The sequence below is a fragment of the Trachemys scripta genome, chromosome 2, assembly GCF_013100865.1.
Source record: "Trachemys scripta elegans isolate TJP31775 chromosome 2, CAS_Tse_1.0, whole genome shotgun sequence".
Lineage (NCBI taxonomy): Eukaryota > Metazoa > Chordata > Testudines > Emydidae > Trachemys > Trachemys scripta.
The window spans coordinates 103,855,020-103,875,401 of record NC_048299.1 but is presented as its reverse complement, the minus strand read 5'-3'; the positions used below and the strand labels follow the sequence as shown (position 1 = coordinate 103,875,401).

The 20,382-nt window shown below is 43.0% G+C and overlaps 1 long non-coding RNA gene across 4 annotated transcripts; it reads left to right on the top strand.

Moving 5' to 3' along the window:
• The first annotated feature begins 318 nt into the window (after window positions 1-318).
• LOC117872660 lies at window positions 319-10,391 on the top strand. 4 transcript variants are annotated; one of them, XR_004644554.1, is made up of 7 exons: window positions 319-554; window positions 1,147-1,327; window positions 3,747-3,890; window positions 4,675-4,784; window positions 7,556-7,818; window positions 8,945-9,080; window positions 9,634-10,391. It is a non-coding gene; the product is annotated as an uncharacterized LOC117872660 (long non-coding RNA). The 4 variants fall into 4 exon arrangements; XR_004644555.1 differs by having other exon boundaries at window positions 4,672-4,784; window positions 7,556-7,706; XR_004644552.1 differs by having other exon boundaries at window positions 4,672-4,784.
• The last annotated feature ends 9,991 nt before the right edge of the window (window positions 10,392-20,382 follow it).

Here is a 20,382-nt window from a genome sequence, read left to right as displayed (position 1 = left end):
GTTCCATATGTTCAGTTGTAGTAGGTAGAATATCATCTGTTTGAATAGCAGCTGAAGTGGAGATTTGTATACTTTGCTGGATTGAGGCAAGAGTCTCATGGCAAGCTTTCATAGAGTGATTAAAGAGAATGTAAAAAAGCCATCCTTATCAGCGCCAGTTGTGCCAGCAAGAGAGATCTGTCCCAGAAGCAAGGCTCTAAAAATAGTAACTCTAGCTCATTGGTAGTCTTTGCTATTTTTAAAGATTGAAGACCTCAAGTGTATTTTATTTGTGCCTTGTTGTCACAGTGAAGCCAAAATGTGTGGAAAATTCAGGCAGTGACACTGCAAAGGGGAGGGTGCTCCTCTGTGGTTGATAGGAATGATTGCTCCATGTGGGCCGGCCGAAGACAGACCACTAACAACTATTAACAAGACTGGCAACCTACAATGTTTTTGAGAGGTGTCATGTTAAAGAGCCGGAGTGAGGTGGAGAAGGGCAGAGCTCATGCTTCTCAATCCTGAATTACCTTTAGGAGGAGAGAAATGGAGGCAGATATAAAAAGAAACAGCAGGTCAGAAGCAAGAAGTGTGTGAGGGGGCTGGGGTGGGATAGAAGAACAAAGCTAGAGCATGGGAGCAAGTTAGGGGTGAGGAGTTGGAGGAGTGCGCTGACAAGAGAACAGAAACAGTGATTTGAGTTGGGCAGGGGAGGTGACCCTGTGTTGTGGTGATGGTTCATCATGTAGATTGCAGCTTCAGAGTGTTGCTGTAGAAAAGTGTATCGATTCAGTGATCGCTTCCTATCTAAATGTATAATAGAATGGGTGTGATGCCCATACAGCCCCCAACACATTCCAACAGCCATACAGGTTGAGGAAGAAAAGGGAGAAGCAGGCTCATGATCACACCCTAGCTGCACCAAGAGACACCCCTTCTGGGTCCATAAATACTTTCTGTAGCACTAGCACCTCCTTTCCATTCAAGGAGTGCTGACTGCCAAATTAAGGCCTTCTTAATGGGATGGGAAAGGAGTTCCTGTGTGCCCTCCCTTCCCCATTGTACTTGTGCTAGGGAAGCTACCATTTAGCCACAACTAAAGACAGAGGTATTGTTAAGTCAGAAGCTTTGAATCCTTTTCCTATCACCTTTCACTTATATGTATAGGTGGACTGATGTCACCTAGGACAATAGAACCAATTAAAATGGCTTGGGGGAAGAGACGCCACCCCACCTCAGAATAACTATCCATAGTTCAGTGATTAGGGTCCTTACCTGGGATATAGGAGACCAAGGTTTACATCCTTCTCAGGAGCAGTGACCAGAACCTGCCTCTTCCACATCCCAGGTGAGTGTTCTAACCATTGGCTGTTCTGGGATTGGTTGTCTGTCTGTCTGTCTCTCTCCCTCCCCCCCAGCAATTCCATCCTGGGTGTGAGAAACCTTTGTGATAAAAGTTTTGTCAGAACTGATAGATTTCTGTACAAAATTTTGATTATGAAAAATTGCCATTTTCTGATTTAAAAAATTGTCTCAAATTTCCAGCTGGCTCTAACAGATACAGCTAGAAATAAGCTTTTCTCTAAATTATTTCATTTGATTACAGCAAATGGCAATATATTTAGTCTTCATATGCAAATGAATAACTCATTCCCCCTTGATTCTGCCAAGGAACAGTATTGCAATAAAACTGTTTACTTATGCCTTTTACTTTTCCAGCCAGGTTATCAACAAAGCAGTCAGTATGGCAAATATGGGGGAGTCCTATCACACACAGTGTTTTTAAAGTTTGTTATTGTTCTACCAATAGACTTTACTGAGGTGAGAATGGATTAGCTTAACATCGTTTTGCATAAAGTCACATTTTTCAGGAACATAACTACAACATTAAGTGAGGAGTTACTGTATAGAACAGAAAACTGATGAAATTCCAATTTCCCCATAAGAATTAATGTAAATGGGGGGTGGGGGTTGCCAGACAAAAGACATTATATACATATACAGTATAAGTTTTAAAACAATTTTTAACAAATAGTTTAATATTGTACATAGCAGTGAATGATTGTGAAGCTTGGTTGTGGTGGTGGAGTAAGAGGGTGGAATATTTCCCAGGAAATGCCTTGCTGCTAAATGATGAACTAGCAGTTGGCTGAGCCCTCAAGGGTTAACACACTGTTGTTAATGTAGCCTCACACTTTAGGAGGCAGCATGGACTGAGGGATGAAACACAATAGATGCAGGGCAGTGGCTGCAAACACTTCGCTGCAAAACCTGAAGATTATGAACCCATGCTATTCAGCTGGAACGCACCACTCCCTCCTCCTGACTGCACGTGCACGGCTGCACATGTGTGTGGGGGATGCATGCATGAATGAAAGAGAGAGACGTGCGTTGCCCCTTTAAGTACGCTGGCTCCGCTTCAAGTATGTTGCCCTTTTAAGCAGTTCTGACAGGAAGCATGGGTTTCCAGCAAGCTCTCTCCATTCTCTCCCTGAGCCCTGTCCCCCTCCTCTGCTTTGTGGAGAGGGGGCACGGAGTGGGGGGGCAGGAGCAGGGGGACATCCTGATATCAGCACCCGTCTCTCCCCTCCCTCTTACCCCCCCCCCCCCCCCCCCCCCACCCCGCCCCCCCCCCGGACCACCCCCCCGCCAGGGGGCAGGTCAGGAGCAGCCCTGCCCGGGGGGGCAGGGACAGTTGAATTGCTGCTGGGAGCTGCTGAGCCACATACCTTACAGGGAATTTAGGGGACCTGTTCTAACCCCGCCCCCAGTTCTAATCCCCACGAGGAGGGGCTGCCCTTCCGGGGAATCCTGCAAGCAGTGGACAAAGCAGGCAGCTGCCAAAGGCCTTATAAGGGAGTATTACGCAACTTTAAATGAGCATGTTCCCTAACTGATCAGCAACATAACAATGAAACAACCTCCTCCCAGTTAATATTCTTTAAGTGAGGAGTTACTGTAATTATAACTTAGGACAATCCTAAATTCAGGCAACTGAGGCTAGTGTCAGAAAGTTGATACAAGTGCCTAGACCAGGGGTTCTCAGAACAATTTTTTGGGGGGGTGGGCTCAGAGTGTGGCCACCGACCTTTGCTGGTGGACGCTGTGCCAATTTTTCCAAGCCCAGCTACCCAGGGCTGAAGCCAAGGCCGGCTTTAGGACCTGCGGGGCCGATTCGAATACCCCGCAGCGGTCCAGATCTTCGGTGGCACTTCGGCGGCGGGGGGTCTTTCACTCAGCTCCGGGTCTTCTGTGGCACTGAAGGACCATGTTGGGGTCACTAGGCCTGCCTGAGCCAGAATTCTTCCATGTTTAAACTCTGTCCTTCCATGTTTAACTCTAATCGGCCTCAAAAGCCAAAGGCAGAAATTGGAATGTGTAAACAGCCAGTTAGCAATTACAACCTTGCTCATACCAGGCATCAATCGATAATGATGAGGTTTGCATGTTTCTAGCTGGAGAAGGGGTAATAAACCAAGGGTAAATAAGACCAGGTAACAGTTTAGAGAGGAGTGTTACTAACAAGCTAGATTTATAGCCCTAGAATGATTTAATTGCTTAAATGTATAAACATGCCTTCGGTAGAGAGGGGTGGGGAAGTAGAGGGGGGTGGTAGAGAGGGGGGCTTAGTTGTAAAATGTATAAGAAGAGAGAAACTGTTTTTGCTGGTGTGCTTGATTTGAGACTTGCCTGTCTCCTTGCATCACTTTGAGATCTCAAATAAACTTTGATTGTTTCTCCACCCCATTATGTTTATTGGCACAAAGCACACCGGGCAACGAACCCAGCTGTTGCTGTCCTCGGGCCTCTGTGCCGGTAACAACCCCCTGCCGCTGAAATGCCGCCAAAGACCCAGAGTGGATCCCCCGCCGCCGAAGTGCTGCCGAAGACTCGAAGCAGACCGCCGCCAGGTGAGTAAAAATAATTAAAAGAATTAAAAAGGTGCCTAAGGCACAGGGCCCTCTTAAGCGCGGGGCCTGATTCCAGGGAATCGGCCTAAAGCCGGCCCTGGCTGAAGCTCAGAGCCGGAGCCCAGGGGTGGAAGCCTGAAGCCTGCTGAGCGCACACACTGTCCCCACATGTCTGCAGAGACACTGTCTGGAGCCCCCAGGAGGCTGCATGATGCAGGCCAGCAGGGGGCCTGTTCGTGGTGCCAGCAAACACCAAGACAGCCAGGAGCAACAGCAAGGTGCTGCAGGGAGACGTCGCTGCTTTGCCCTCCCCTCCCCACCGTCTCTGCCCAGGAGGATGTTGTGGCTGCAGAAAATTCCCCTGGTGGCCACATTTGAAGAACACTGGCCTAGACACATGCAGCCTGCAGTTTGGTGCAAACCTCCTTTTGCTTTTGGTGTGTCAAATGTTTGGAACAGCATATGCACAGCAATGAGAACATGAAGTACTCATTGGCAGTATTTGATATGTTGGCTCTATTCTTTTCTGCAGTAGAAATTTGACTGTAACCACTTAACTACAATATGACACTTCATGTTTGCAGAACGTCTGAACCTTTTAACAGTTACTTTCAGTAATATATGAAATAGCTATTGCTAATTTATGTTCTAATATATAGAGAGCAACATTTTCAAATTTGGGTGCCTAAAGTTAGACTCCTAAATACATATTTAGACATCTAAATTAAAGTGGCTTGTTTTTTATTAAAGCACTGAACACGGCACCTTTCATTTACTCCAGCAGGAATTGGTGACGGTTCAGCTTCTGCTAGTCATGTAACATTTAACAAAGGAGACAACAGCACCAGTTTCCCAGAGGATCTTTACTGTCATGACCGGGCACAAAGTTCCCAGGTATCTCAAGTCTTTAACAACTAGAATTTCACCCGTAAGTGAATAGGAATCCAGTGAAAAGACTTGAACAAAGTCATTATTGGGGAGATTTTCAAAGACACAAATGCCAGTTGGGTGCCTAATTACCAACCAGCTCTAGTAAAATCCTCTTATAAGAGGCGATCAGACTCCAGGTGGCCCCTCAGCCCTTTCTTCTGTAATCTTACTATCTTATAGCTTCAAATCTGGGAGAACACTCAACATGAGAGGAGCCTTGTTATTTGAAGAAGGCTCATTTAGTTTCCTTCATGTGTTTTTAAATCTTTCTATCTAAGTTTCCCTAAGGTCACCTTTCACCCAGGTATCTGAACACTGTTGTTTGTACTTGTGCACCAAGCTGCCATACTGTGAGAGAAACCACATCAATGGTCATAAGCCATGTCGAGTGACCTCCAGGGACAAGAGATGATGAGGATGTGGTGAGCAATTGACAAAACTGAGACCAACCCTTGTTGAGCTCATCAACGCACCTAATGGAAAGGAAATTCAAATGTGACTTGCCACCCATGAGCATCTGTAAAAATCCATTAGTCTCCACCTTTATTTTGAAGTAGACCAGCTTTAGTCTAATATAGAGGTGAAATGACCCAAGCTTTGAAACTTCTAACTGATGGTTGGACCAAACAGGGCTGAAGACTAGACTGAGCACTTTAAAAACATCAGTAACAAAAGACCAGAATCGTAGCAATTTTCAGAGTGGGTATTCCCGTTCCCTGAGCTTCTAAATAAAGCTCACAAACATAAACATGAATTACAGAAAGGGGCACTCATCACAATCCACCCACCTCAGTAAACACTGACTCACTGCCATAGATATAAAAAATGAGACTGAGAATTCTTTATTGCCCTTCAGACACAAGCAATAAAGGACAAACTGAGGTAAGAGAACTGTCTCTCACCACTGATAAAAAGAAAGGGGCAGGCTGCTTCTCTGTGCAGGTCTGATAGCCCAAAGAGCTCATTAAACTGTCCTAAAGGCCAGGTTTTCAAGGGCTCAGCATCCACAGCAAAGGCCAGATTTTCAAAGGATCTCTGTGCCCTTTCAGGCAGATAAATAAGGGGTGACTTTTGAAAAGTGATAGCACCCAGCAGCTCCCACTCTGATACTTATGGCCACAACCTAAGGAGATCTAAGTACTTTTGCTACACCTACTGGTGTAAATGGGACAGTAGAAAATCCAAAGGAGGAAGTTGCAAAATGCTCTTTGCAGCTCCCAACTGAGCCCAGAGATCAGAAGTCAGCCCCAAAAGGAAAACAAACCATGAGCTTAGCTCACACACTTAAAGATGCTCTAAGAATGCAACCAGTGGGAATTGAGGGGAAAAGAGAGAGATGTGCATATATAGGACAAAACATATCTGCCTAACCTAACATGCAATTCTCTTCCACAAAAAGCTGGTGCCCTGTTGTATTAATTTAGATGTACTATATACACTAAAAAGATTGACATAACTCGGTCACTGCTCAACATTAAATAGTGTTAAACAAGATCCAGGGCTTGGTATACAGATATCACAGCCTGCTTTGTACCCTGGAAAGCACACTATTAAAAATAATTTTAACCTTTTATTAGAGATGCAGAAAAGAAGAAAAAAATAGAGCATTTGAAATTCAAAGTATTAAATAATGATTTCACTTTACTGACATTCCTTGTTCCCTTTCCCTTTAGCTGGAGAGGGTTTTAGAAGGAAAAGACTGTTTGACAGTCTCTTACATGGTATTAAAGATAACTGTCCTTTTGGGGAAATTAGAAGACATTAGTTGAGATGGGCTGGAGCTGTCATTGCTATTGTAGTTGAAGTCTGATCCTGTTCCTAGAAAATAAAATAAGGTAAACACACGCAATAGGAGAGAAAATGCAGCTTCTGTCTCTGGTCTTGACTCTCATTTGCAGCCTCTCTATGGAAAAAACACAGGCCCATCCCAGTCTTAAGAGTCACTCTGAGACCTGGCAAACTCATACTAGCATTGAGGTGTTTAGGGCATAGCTTTTAGCTGTCTCTTTCTGGTCATAGATTTACAGCTAAACCAGACTATTAGAGAGAAGGGAAGAAAGGAGAGGGATGGAAAAGAGAATAAATAAGGTAGGAATGGAAAATAATACATGGGCATCAGAGAGCAACAAAGACTGACATCCCAGGTGGTATTCAGAGTTCAGCTGGAGACAGTAGGGAAAAGACAAGAAGTTAGTTGAGATGGGTTGGAGCTGTTGTTTAAGTCCAATCCCATTTCATCCCAGCTGTCTTGGGATTCAGCTGGAGTGGATAGAGGTAGCAGTGTCATTTGGGTCCTTCTCTCTGGCCCGGCCCGGTCTGGTCAGGACATCTCTCAGGATCAGAATAATGAAGGCCTGGAGTCCCAGGAGATTGGGGATGGGTGGGTGGCACCCATGATGGGGAAGTTCACTTCAGTAGTCAATTTTTCCCCCCAAAGTAATTTTCTTAAAGGCTGACAAAGGGAATGGTGGGTGGGATAGCCCATCCCCTCATTATTTTGTCCACCAATTAGGCCTACTTGCTGACACACCAATTTTAGTTCACTGATTTCTGGTTCCACACTTTTCTCGTTTACCAAGCATGATCGTAACACAGCCCTTAAGTTATATCAGTAGGCTTTTTTGTTTGGATTAATTCAACCGTTGTCTCCCTTCTGTACCTTTTCTAATCAACATTTGTTATCATAGGTTATTGTGTCATCTTATGAACTTTTCATTCACTCCATACATTTGTAGGCCCAATTATCACAATAATCCTAAAGGCCCACCCTGGAGGCTGCCATCTCCAAGCAAGGAATCTGTCTTCTATTGATTTCCCATAGCAACGGAAGTGGTGGAAGAGCTTGTCTCAAGGGAACCTAGGGAACAAACCAAAGCATTTGGTGATGTCTGTGTACGTCCTCAGTTCTTTACCTACAATGTGCTTTGCTAGTGAAAATTGTGAAGGGCTATCCCCAATATGAGGCTATGTCTACACAGCTCCACAGTTTGGTCTATGGGTGTGTGAATTGCAGTGCACGTACGGTTGCCAACTTTCTAGTCTCACAAAACTGAACACACTAGCCCCGCCCCTTCCCTGAGCCCCTGCCCCCACTCACTACATTCCCCCTCCCTCGGTGGCTTGCTTTCCCCCACCCTCACTCACTTTCACTGGGCTGGGGTTGGGGTGTGGGAGGGGGTGAGGGCTCTTGCTGAGAATGCGGGCTTTGGGGTGGGGCTGGAGATGAGGGGCTTGGTGTGTGGGAGGGGGCTTCAGGCTGAGGGTGCAGTTGAGGGATTTGAAGTGTGGGGGGGCTGCAGGTTGAGGCATGGACTTGGGGTGCAGGAGGGGGTGAGGGTTCTGGGGTGGGGCTGGAGATGAGGGGTTCGGGGGGGGTCTGGGCTAGGGCAGGGGGTTGGGGTGCAGGAGGGGTGAGGGCTCTGGCTGGGGGTGAAGGCTCTGGGGTGGGGCCAGGGATCAGGTGTTTTAGGTGCGGGGGGGGGGCTCTGAATTTGCGGGGGCTCAGAGTTGGAGTGCAGGCTTACCTCGGGCAGCAGTGCAGCCGGGCTAAGGGAGGCTGCCTGCCTGTCCTGGCACTGCGCTTCGCTGCGCCTACCCTGGAAGCAGCCAGCAGGTTCAGGTCCTAGGCAGGGGACCAGAAGGCTCCACAAGCCACTCTCACCCACAGGCATTGTCCCCAACAGCTCCCATTAGCTGGTTCCCGGCCAATGGGAGTGTGGAGCCGGTGGTCAGGGTGGGGCAGCACGTGGAGCCCTGTGTCCCCCTCCCCCCGCCTAGGAGCCAGATCTGCTGGCCGCTTCTGGGGCGCAACATGGTACCAGCCGGGACAGGTAGGGACTAGCCTGCCTTAATTCCACAGCACCGCCAACCGGACTTTTAACGGCATGGTCAGAGGTGCTGACCGGAGACACCAGGGTCTCGTTTTCAACCCAGTGTTCCAGTCCAAAACTGGGCACCTGGTCACCCTAAGTACACACCGAAGTGCTGGGCTGTAACTTCCCTGTGTGCATGCAGCAGGTGCAAACTAAAATATTTCTACTTCACATTAATGTAATCCTGTTTGAAGGTGTCAGGCCCACTTGAAATGTAAACATTTTATTTTCCTTTCTTTGCATGTGATACAGATTCTGTATCAAGTGAAAAAACGGTTGAGTGCAAGGTGAGGAAGGATCATCAACCATTATAGGAGAAAGGAAGAAGTATTTCATCAGTGACATCAAAATTTAAATAAAAAATGGGCTCATCTCAGTTATAGGAAAGGTGAGAAATAAATTGTATTTAGTATATGCCAACAGCTATTGGAGGCTGCTATATGGTGCTTAGATTTCTACATACTTCACATGAGTTACTAGTTGCAGATCAAGTCCATCAGAATTGTTTTGTATCCTATCAGCCACCTTTTATGGTTTTTTAAATAATGAGTTTGTTTTATTTTTGAATAAGGATGACTGAACAGAAAACATGTCTCACTACTGCCAGATCAGATTTAAAATGGACTTGCATAGGATCTTAATATCATTTATTTTGCCCAGGCTAAACCAAAAGAGGCTATTGTAGCTAAATTCTGAAAAACTGTAACAAACACATTTCACCAATCCTTGCATAAACCACAGTGCATTAGTAAAACATGTATCAATTTCCCATAGCATTTGTCCAATCTACATACAAATTACTTTAGAGCATTCTTAGCCCATTAAGGGGACTGTTATGTAAAGTTTTCTTTTTATAATTTGTTAATTACTGATATTTTCTTGCGGGAGATTTATATTCTGTCTCCAGTCTTAATCAGTTGTGTTTTTCATATTCTCACTAGGTAACTAAGATGAAGCAAAAACAGTATTGCCTTGCCTGATTTCACCCCAAATGTTTGTGGTTCTAAATGTTGATGTGTTGGGTTTATTTTTTGTTATGGGAACTGTAAATATATATAAAGTGTGAAGGGTTTGTGCACTGGAAGCACATCAGTTCTGCTATTTCATTTAATTTTAAAACAGATTTCATTTATAATTCTTTATCCACTATATTAAGAAGTCACCAGCTTTTGCATTGCCTGGGAAATTCTGGCTCATTCAAGGACTTCAAACTCACCTAAAATATGTTATTGATTTATTAAAATGCATATTTCATAGTAGATTGCACAGAGTAGAAAGGTGATATAAAGCCATATCAGGATTGAAAGGCAAACCCATGGGAAGACAACTATGTGAATGTTGTGTAAAAAATTATTTATTATGAGATGCAGGAAAAAAAGCCAAAATCATTTATTAAGGCTAGGAAACTTTAGCCCATTCTCTTGGTTGGCTTTTCAGGATTTGTTCCTGTCTCTTCCACCTAAGGATCAGTGCAAGAAGAACCAGTACGGATAAAATAAGAACTGTCCTGAATGTATGTGTAAACTCAAAACAAACCTAAACCAAATCTTTTCAGAGATTTGGGAGAAGAGATGGGCAAATAAGAATCCTTGGTTGCCTGAGAGTTACAGAAAATCAAAATTCTGATTTGGGTCAAACTGAATTTTTTTCAGAATATTAAGTGAATTCAAAAAGTAAAAAAAAAATGTTATGGGTCAAATTAAATATTTTGTTCAACCTGGAAAATGAAACATTTACTTTCCAGGCATTTAAACCTTTTTAAAGTAAAATCAAAGGGCCAGATTCACAAAAGTTGAGGAGCAGGGATTCAAATCCACAGAGCAGAGATTTGAACATCCCATATAAGTTCTCTAACTATTGGGCTATAGCTAAGGTTAAGATTTTGTCACAAGTATTTTTAGTAGAAGTCAGGGACAGGTTGTGGGCAATAAACAAAAAATCATGGAAGCCAGTAACCTGTCCCTGATTTTTACTAAAAATACCCTGAGGAGCGGGGCACAAAAAGAGCGCTGCCAGGGCTTGACCCAACCCCAGCTTCTGCTTCAGTGGGCTGGGGACTGCTGCTTTGACTGCCCCATCAGTCAGCTGTTCCAGCAACCCCCCAGCTGATGTTCCAGTGGCCCCAGAGGCTGGCTGCCGGCCCGCTGTTCCAGCCTGGCCCCAAAGTAATCATAGAGGTCTTGAAAAGTCATGGAATCTGTGACCTCTGTGACAGAATTGTATCCTTAGCTATAGGGTATAAGGACATCATCACCATGAATCTAGCTCAAAAAATGGTTTTTGTCCAAAACTATTCTGCAAATTCAACACAAATTTGCAAATAGGTTTGGTCAACCTGAAACAGTATTTTCCAGTGAATATAATATTCCTCAAAAAAATGTCATCAAGCTCTATTTGAGTAGAACAAACCTTTTTAATTACTCTTTTTTTCCCTTCTCTGCACTCCTAGTTTTGGTTGGGACCAGAAGCAGAAATATTGCCATACAGTAAGGGAACCTATTGATATTTTTCTGAGCCACACTGAGTCAGGAAGCCATGGAAATCTTACTATGAAAGAATTACCTCAAGTTTTTCAACTCAATTTCTCAGTTAGTGGTTTGGATAAAGCATCTTGTGGTAAGGGTGACCTCTATCTTGAATTTAGATGCATAGGAAGCATGGATTGGGACATTAATGCTCTATGGGCCAGTGAAAAGAGTTCATTAGGAATCTAATGCCAATCAGTCTTGTGAAAATGGGAGAATGGAAACTCTCAATTTTCTTATCCTCCGATGATAGTTGTACCCAAGAGGAGCTTTTGTATCTAAGAAGAGCTATAGTCGCAAGAAATGATTGTATCCTTTCCCAGTTAGGGCTTCAGAGAAGAATCAAGTGATTTTCTAGGGGTAAAAATCTTCCTTGTTCTAGCAATTGTATAGTTCTGAACATTTACTTATGTGATCCTCTTGAGTGATTCTTTCTTCCTCTGAGCACTTGGGCTCCTAGTGCCATCCCTTTAGGCTATAGCTAGAAATAAAAGGGGAATGGAGAGGTGAGATCTAAGAAATTCAAAAACCTGAATAAGATAAAGAGCCCCTCTCTCCCATTGGTGTGGGACTCATAATGTATGGCCTGATTCTGCTACTGATACAATTGGAAGTATTTTACTCCACAAGTGACCATGCTGATTCAGTGGGACTGTTTGTGAAGTAAGGCACTAGTCCGAGTAAAGGGTTGCAGAACTTGACCCATAGATAATAGGTTAGTCTCTCCTGCCCTCCCTACTCCCCCTGCCATTCCCCCAAACTGTATGACCTTATATGCTAGAGAAACTTGACATACTTAGCGACCTTTGGTCCCCCCCAGCACACATAACACAGCACACATACAAAAATGGTGCACAGAAGATCGTATGACCATTTAGATTAGACTGGTTTTGAGTGGGGCTAATGTGTGGCCATCTTCACCATGTCAGTTTACTACTACAAATGGAAAGCACTGATGTGGTAGTATGGTGACTGCAACAGTTCCAAGCGCTTGCACCAGGAAGGAGCACAAAAGAAGGTGGCTTGCTCCATTCTACTCCTTTGGTTACATACTTATGGAAGGGAGATGAAGCATGGCCTAGTGGATAGGTCATTGGTGTGGAACTCAGGAAACCTTGGTTCAATTCCTAGCTTTGTGGTATCTATGTGACCTATGGCAAATCGGTTACTCTACATGTCTCATCTGTAAATTGGGGATAATAGTTTTCTACCTCACAGGATTGTTGAAAGGGTAAAATTCTACTAGTGATGGAGAGGTACTGTGATGATGTGGGTCATACAAGTGCCTAAAGAGAAAGGGACAATTTGGTCCGAAAAACAAAAAGTAAAGTGTACATTTTTACATATCATACACACACTCACTCTCAAAGGAAATATTTTCTAACAGCAATACTGAAGTCAATGAAAAGAAACCATCAGTTTCATTCTTAAGTATAACTTTCCTCTTTCTTTTCTCTAGTGAAGCCCAGACACTTTTTTTTTAAATGAAATAACTCTCAGACTCTGAGTGCAGATACTCTCCCTGTTGAATGCTAGGGAGTTTAATACTGGTGAGAACTCCCAGAATGTCCTTTCTTAAAAGGGCACATCATCTTCCTGTATCATCTCAGAAACATTAATATCAGTACTTTTCCCCATGTTTAATGATAACTAGATGAAACCTTTTGAAAATATCATCAGCCATATACTGAAGGATACATATGAGATACTGAGTGATTGTAAATAATGGTTTTATTAAACTGTTACAATACAATTGACATTTTTGAATCAATTAAAATGTGTCTGACATCAACACATTTATGAAATTCACAATCTCCACTGGAGTCATTAAATTTATTCTTATGCTTCTATTGTATGCATATTGGTCTCTTATTAAATCTTGAATTTAGCAGATACACATTCATGAAACACAAAGAAAACTGTTCAATATTTGTTGCATACATGTATTAACGGTGGGCTAAATGATGGCTTTGCCACCATTTGTCCTGGGCAAGGGGCAGTTCGTAGCTGCATAGCCCAAGGACCAGACCAAATAGGGTGACCAGGCGTCCCGATTTTATTTTATGTTAGGTCGGAACACTGGATAAACAAGCAAATGCTCCGGAGCCCGGAAGTGCTCGTGCCCAACCCCCTCCCCCCCGCTCCGACTCCACCCNTGCTGGGTCCCCGCAGCAGGCCCGGGCTCGGGGGGTTCAGGCCTGGGCGCCAGAGCCGCAGCCGCCGAGCGCCACATTCTTGTCCGCTTCCTCCTCCCGCGGCAGTGGGAGCTGCAGCAGCGGCTACTCCCAAGACCTGCTGGCTGAGGGGGAGAACAGCCGCCGCCAGGCCCCGCGGTCTGCACCCCTATTCTTCCTACTGCCCGACTGAGTCCTGCCTGCTCGGGGCCAGGCCGGACTCTCACTCATGGCACCCCGCTCCCTCTGCATCTCCAGGGCCTCCCTCCAGCACTTGTGGAGGAGGGTTTTTTTTTTTTTTTGCTCTGCCACTTTTTTTTTGCCCCGCCCCCCTGCCTCACATCCCAGTATTTGACCTGGGTGATCTGGTCACCCTAAGACCAGGAACAAGATTGACTCAGTCCCAGTATCGTGCTCTGCTCCCCTTGTGTCCAGTGAAGAATAGCTGGTACAGATTCCTATCTCTGCTGCAGATTACTTTGCTTGCCAGGCTAGATCAGTGGCACTCTCTGCGGCATAGGGGGCAGAACGAAGGCTCCACCTATTCCTTGCTGCTGCCTGCCCACTCCAGATGCACATGCACAGGAGGTGGGGGATGGTGGCTCCTGGGAGACTGCCTCTTTCCTGATCTGCTGTCCTGCATGTGTGCAACAAGTGGCTTATAATCTGAACCACTGTTGCTAAAAAGATTACAAAGCAAACTATGAAAAAGACCTCCCCAGACTCCACAAGAGAGTCCATCACACGACTGAGCTGCTTCAATTGGAGCTCGGTGAATAACGGATTTATCAGTTAGTGGGCAACTTAAAAAAAGTGTACAAAAATGTTTTGGGTCCACCCCAAAATGAAAATTTTCAGCAAATTGAGACATTTAAAAACAGAAAAATTCAGTTCAAGCAAAAAGCTTTGTTGAACCCAATGTTTTGTTTTAATTAGGATACATCTTAAAAATAAAGGACACTTTGAACTGAAAAATCCTTTCAAACAAACAAATCAAAATGTGCATTTCAAACTTGTCAAAATGAAACTTTTTTATATTGTTTTTTTTCATTTTTGATTTTTTTAAAAACAATTTGGCGTAACCACCATGAAATTGTGAAATATTTCTGGGTTTCTGAATCTGCGTGTTTTTGCTGAAAATGTTTTTGCCAGATATCACCCAGCTCTTGCTGCAATGTTGCAGGCAGGAAGAGACCTGCAGTCAAGATCGGATAGTGTTATGGGCTGGTGGTATAGGGAGCTGTGTAGAAGAAACTGTTTGCAGTGCACAGCAAGTAGTTTAATTGGTCCTATAAAAGCCAGGGTGCTTTATCCATTAATTATTCACATATAGAAAACTCTCATAACCGATAAGTCCCACTAAAAATGTTGAAACCTCAGAAGGCCAACAAGCTAAACCTGCCTTTCTCCCTAATGACTGTTCCCAATATTATCTCTTATAGCCAGCTTTGTTCTCTGCCCCCATTATTTGGTGCTTTTATTTCTCATACTACACCAGAAAGGCACCCATATTCATTTGAACACCCACCCCGGCTATTATTCCTTTTCTGAGTATGACGCTGGGGGGAAGGTGGTGTCACGGGACAAGAACTGTCCCCCTGCACTTTACAGGAACTGTTAAGCATGAAAAAGGAGCTGTTATGCTGGATGACCAATCTGGGAAAGAGGAGGGACGTGGATTTGAGGGGAGAAGGGTTTTCAGAGGAACTCTAAGGTGGATTTGTGGCCCCCTGAACAGGGATCAAATGTGAAAGTGGCAGTAGTTCCTGCTGGAGATCAAAGCAGTTGCTGTTTTGTAATGGCGCAGGAGAGGAGCTCTCTGAGGCAGTAACAGCCAGCCAGAGCAGCAGCACAGACCTGTTGACAGAGGAACACATTCCCTCAGACCTGAGCCTAGGACAAATTCCCCTGCTGGACCTCTCAGTGGTGGCCAAAACAAATTGGGGAATTCTACACGTTTTCACAAAACGTTTTGCGTGACCCAAATCCGCATTTGTTGTGGGGAAAAATGCTGTGTCTGAAAAGTTTCACCCAGCTCACTTTGTAGGAAATCTAGCTAATGGAATCTACCTTCTAATGTAAGAATACTTTTTTTTTTTTGTATTTACTTTCCGAATATTTTTAAGGAAAAAGAAACTCAAGAAAGAGGAATTTTAAAAGCCCTCGGTGTGTTCCTGCAGGCATAGGGATGTTTCTGATTACAGGGCCATGTGTGTGGTGCTTATTTGCATTGTTACAAGTTTTACAGTACCATTAATATAAGCACACATTAGTGTTTACAAGAACTGCACCAGGGCTTCAGAGGAGTCAGCCAGGGAGTAAATTAGGCAGAGTGTTGTCAGCTCTCACTATTTTATTGTGTATTTTGTGATATTTGGTGTTATTCTTTAAGTCCCAACTCCTGGAATCAAAAGAGGACATGAGAATCTCAGCTTTGATTTATTTTTTTAAAGGAAGCCCTCATGATTGTGGGATAAATCTTGAAAAGCTTTTAATGCTTTTTATTGCTCACATTAAACCAGGGAGGCACTCACGTTCATCTGAACGCCCAAGCCCACTATTTTCCCTTTTATGAGTATGACAGTGAGGGCAGCTGGAGCCTCTGAAGCAAGAACCAGAAACCATGATGCTCAAAAAACAGAAAGCAAATCAAGATATCAAATTCATTATTTTAAGCCAACTTCCTTATGTTTTGGTTCTGACTCATTGTCTGTGAATGATTGGGTTTGACAGTACTGTTGGACATCCCCCTCAATGTCCAGGATGTTATGGAGCTAGGGGATTTCTTCTGGAATTCTCCCCTCTACAGAAAAAAACATCCATATAGGTTCTGGGTCCTTGTTCACAACCGCAAGAAAAGCCTGAGGATATACTGGCCAATAGAACAGGTTGGGAAGTAGTCAGAATGATTTTCCAATTGAAAATGCCGCAGGAAAATTTCCATTTGACTGGGAAATTTTGATTTTTCCCCCCATCAGGAATATCAAAATGACAGCTCTCTGGCTGCCCACTGGGAGGAGGCTGAAAGTGTCCCAGCTCTCTGCTTCTCCAGAAGCAGGGCTGGAAGCCTCTTGTCAATTTCATTTCTGCCTCCATGGAGAAAGTGAAATTGAGAACCTTTCAGACTTCTGTTGGTAAGCTGAAAAATCCCAGTTAGGTCCTCCCAAAAGAGATTTCCACCCCCCCCCCATAATTCCCTGCTTCAGGGGGGTGGGGTGGAAGGAATGTATTTTTGACTATTTGTCCCAATTTTGGCATTTTTTGTTTTCAAAAATATGATTTCCTTTTCCAGGAAGGGATTTCTATTTTCCCTCCAGCTCCTCTCTCTAGGTATGTATTTCACATTTCCTGATCTCTGGAGGCCTCAGTACATTCTGCTGTGCAAAGCTATTGTACCCAATGCTGACTACACATACGGATAACACCAGTTTTTATGAATTTGTGTATTCAACTGAGCTGTTTAATCCGAAACACCTTTGTTTCTTGCCTTGAGAATAAATTATTGTATGTTCTCTCATTTTTATCAATCCTTGATTTTTATAAGTGGTGGGTGTTGCCCTTCAAAACATTGCAGTTTTCCTTATATATATATATATAAATGATAAGCATATGATTTCATATAGGGCTGTTGTTCATTCTGATTCAGGGGTATAGCATCCTGGCTGCTTATCTATCAGTCTTTTCATATTCGCCAGCAATGCTTGATTCTTCCCCAGTACGCTATGTTTTATAACGGCTTCAAAAGTTTGCAACTGCTGTTCATGTTATTCTGAAGTTCCAAACCTATCCTTTCATCCTAATAATCCCCCCCCCCCCCCCCGTTACCCCAGGCCTATTTATTTTTTAGGGGAAAAAATTAGAATGCAAACATTCAGGGTACCCGCTGAGACAAAGTGTTCTGTTTCCATAGTAAAGAGTGTTTAAAGTTTGTTTATTTTTCAGTAAAGTTATAGTAATGAAACTATGAAGCTAAAAAAACTGTTTTACGCCTTCCCTTCTCTACACATTTCAGTTGCCCTTGGTTAAATGCCAGACTGGATTTTAGGATAAAATTACCTTCCATTTTGAAAAGTTATATCAAACTTCCCATATAGCGTTTTGTTTTTAATTAAAATTTAAAATGTATAAGCATAGCAATATCCTACTAGCACTGGTGAAAGCGGCCAACGTGTCAAGTCATTGGCGGGAAAGCAACACACTTACTCCCAGTCTGCTAACCATGGAGATATGTACATTTTAAAATTGAATAATTAAAATCAATTTAAAACCAAGTGTACATATCAGGAAGAAGTGGTAGTGATTCCTATATTTAGGTTGTCTCATGCGTTCCATTATAAAATAGATGGGGAGGAAACAGGATGAGACTGCTCTTATTCTCCAAAACCAACAGAACTGGCCAGCTGTGAAGGGGAGCATATTATCTATCTCTGTGTAGACTTACATGCCCCCAATTACTCGAGTGCCATGCAAAAGGAATTTGCTATATTGGGAGTGTTTCACATTATCCCAGAGGAGCACGGGGGGATAGCTCAGTGGTTTGAGCATTGGCCTGCTAAACCCAGGGTTGTAAATTCAATCCTTGAGGGGGCCATTTAGAGATCTGGGGCAAAAATCAGTACTTGGTCCTGTTAGTGAAGGCAGGGGGCTGGACTCAATGACCTTTCAAGGTCCAGCTCTATGAGATAGGTATATCTCCATATTGTGTGTGGCTTTTTTAGCAAGACACATTCTTTGCACACCTGTGCACAAGATATCCCATTATGTAAGTGGTAAGAAGTAGATCTCAGTTGTCAGTTTAATTGTGGAGAGAAACACCATAAATAATACATTTTAGCCTTTCAATTAGTGCCTCTATTGTTGCCGTTCAGTAGTGCTGATAATACATGAGTTTTTCATCATCCACTTTCTGGTCTGTTGCTACATTGAAGGTATTATTTCCAGCACAATGACTACCATTACATCCATGATCCTATCCTTGCGTATGGGTTATACTCTGGGGGTGGGGGGACTATTTATAAACTTGGCTGACACATTTGTGAACATAAAAGTTCCAGCAGGAGGAAAGATAATGACTATCCAGATGCAAAACATGAAGTATTATGTACGTATTATGTACTGGCTTTCATTATGATCTGTTCTTGCTTCAGTTATTAGTTTTGAGAAGCAGTTTGTTTTGAGAGGGCAATTTTCATGTAGAAATGAAAAAAAAGGAAAACATTTCTGGATTGTGATAGTGGATACCAGTGCACAGTAAATTACTCAGCTCCTTTATAAATGAAAAGGCTTTTGAAAGTGTACAGTATACCTATTTAATTAATAGTGGTTGCTATGGACAGGTTATTTTTCTTTTGGTCTTTCTTTGTGTGAGCTACATTCTGTTCCTTGAGCTAAATATAGAACACTCTTCAGCTGCTGTAACTCTTGAGTTTCCTTCTGAAGTCATATTTACAAATCTATTTTCCCTCTTTTATTTTCAAGGACACAACACCCAGAACACTGGGACTTAAGCCGTGAATACTACCAGAAAATAATTTAGACTGGAATTTTCAAAGGGTACTAAGGGATTTAGGCAACCAGATCCTATTGAATTTGAGTGGCACCCAACTCCTTTTGGTTCATTTAAAAATACCAGCATTAGTCTACAGACATTTTGATAGCTTCACAGCTATAAACGAATTGTCTTAGTATAGAAATGTTCTTAGATTTGATATCCTAAATAATTCTTTATGGAAACCTTCCATAGGGATCACAGCCTCACTTCTGTCTTACTCCACCTAAAGGTCAATCCAAGGAGATTCCTCAAAGCACTCACTAGGCACCAGAATTGATTCTCATTTGTTCTGGTGTGGCTTCTCTAAATGTCAGGCTTTACTGCTAACCAGGAATCAGATAGCAGAAGCTGTAGGATGGTGAGGATGTAGCTACAATAGTGACTGGCGCAAAACATTTATGTTCCATAACCTGGGCAAATACTGGTCCCATGATGGATTTCAATAGATAATGGATCAGCTCTTAACGCCCAATTCCTATAAAATAATCCTCATATATGGCCCCTGTGCCCAAGTGGAAATTAATTGAAGTTGCTGCTCCATGCAGATGAGTCTGCTGGCACAATTCCTACACACACCAGACACATACACTCTAGCTCTCTCTCTCTCTCTCAGTTGCAGGGTTCTTCCTACACAATATAAATGAAGCTTACACTTTTGGATAGATTGTTACTTTGATTTTTGTACTTGTCTGAGAGTTTGAAAGGCAGTCAAAGAGGCTACATTATAAAATATTTAGCGGTTTGATTTGAGATATTTTCTTCATTTTGCCAGTAAATTCTTGTGAATGATAGACATCAATGCCCTAATTTAATAAGGAAAAACAACAGCAGCATATTTTATAGCAATCTCAATGTAAAATATTTAAGTGCTCAAGAGTTGCCTAGAACTGAAGTTTACAGGGTGTTTATGTAGGAGCTGGATTTTATAATGTACTATGAGAATTAATGTATGATTTGATTTCATCTTGTCAGCCACCCTTTTTGAATGGCAGAAAGGAATGACAGACTAGAACAATCCTTATGACTAATTATGGTCATCCTTTTGTTTTAGAATAAGTTATAAAGCTACTATGGTTTCCTATACGTATTACAAATTAGGAAGTAAGAGACAGGATTCTCTATTGTGTCTATATTAAGTAGATTAGACATTGAAGGCCTGGGTCTCAATGTAAATTGTCTTGGTTATTGATTGTAAAACTTAGACAGGTTTAATTTGCAATGCCCTGTTGCTCAATATAAAATACTACTGTTTGTATTCTCAATCTGTTTCTGTGAATGAGGAATGTATGCATTAGAAAAAGCTAAGGTGTGAAGGCCAGTGTTATAGCCAAAGTCAAGGAAGAAGGAGTGAAGAAACTTAAAGGACATCAAAGAATCATCAACACGCATCCATACCGAAGGGCAGATTGAGGACCCTGAGGTAAAGGCTGGCACCCCTAA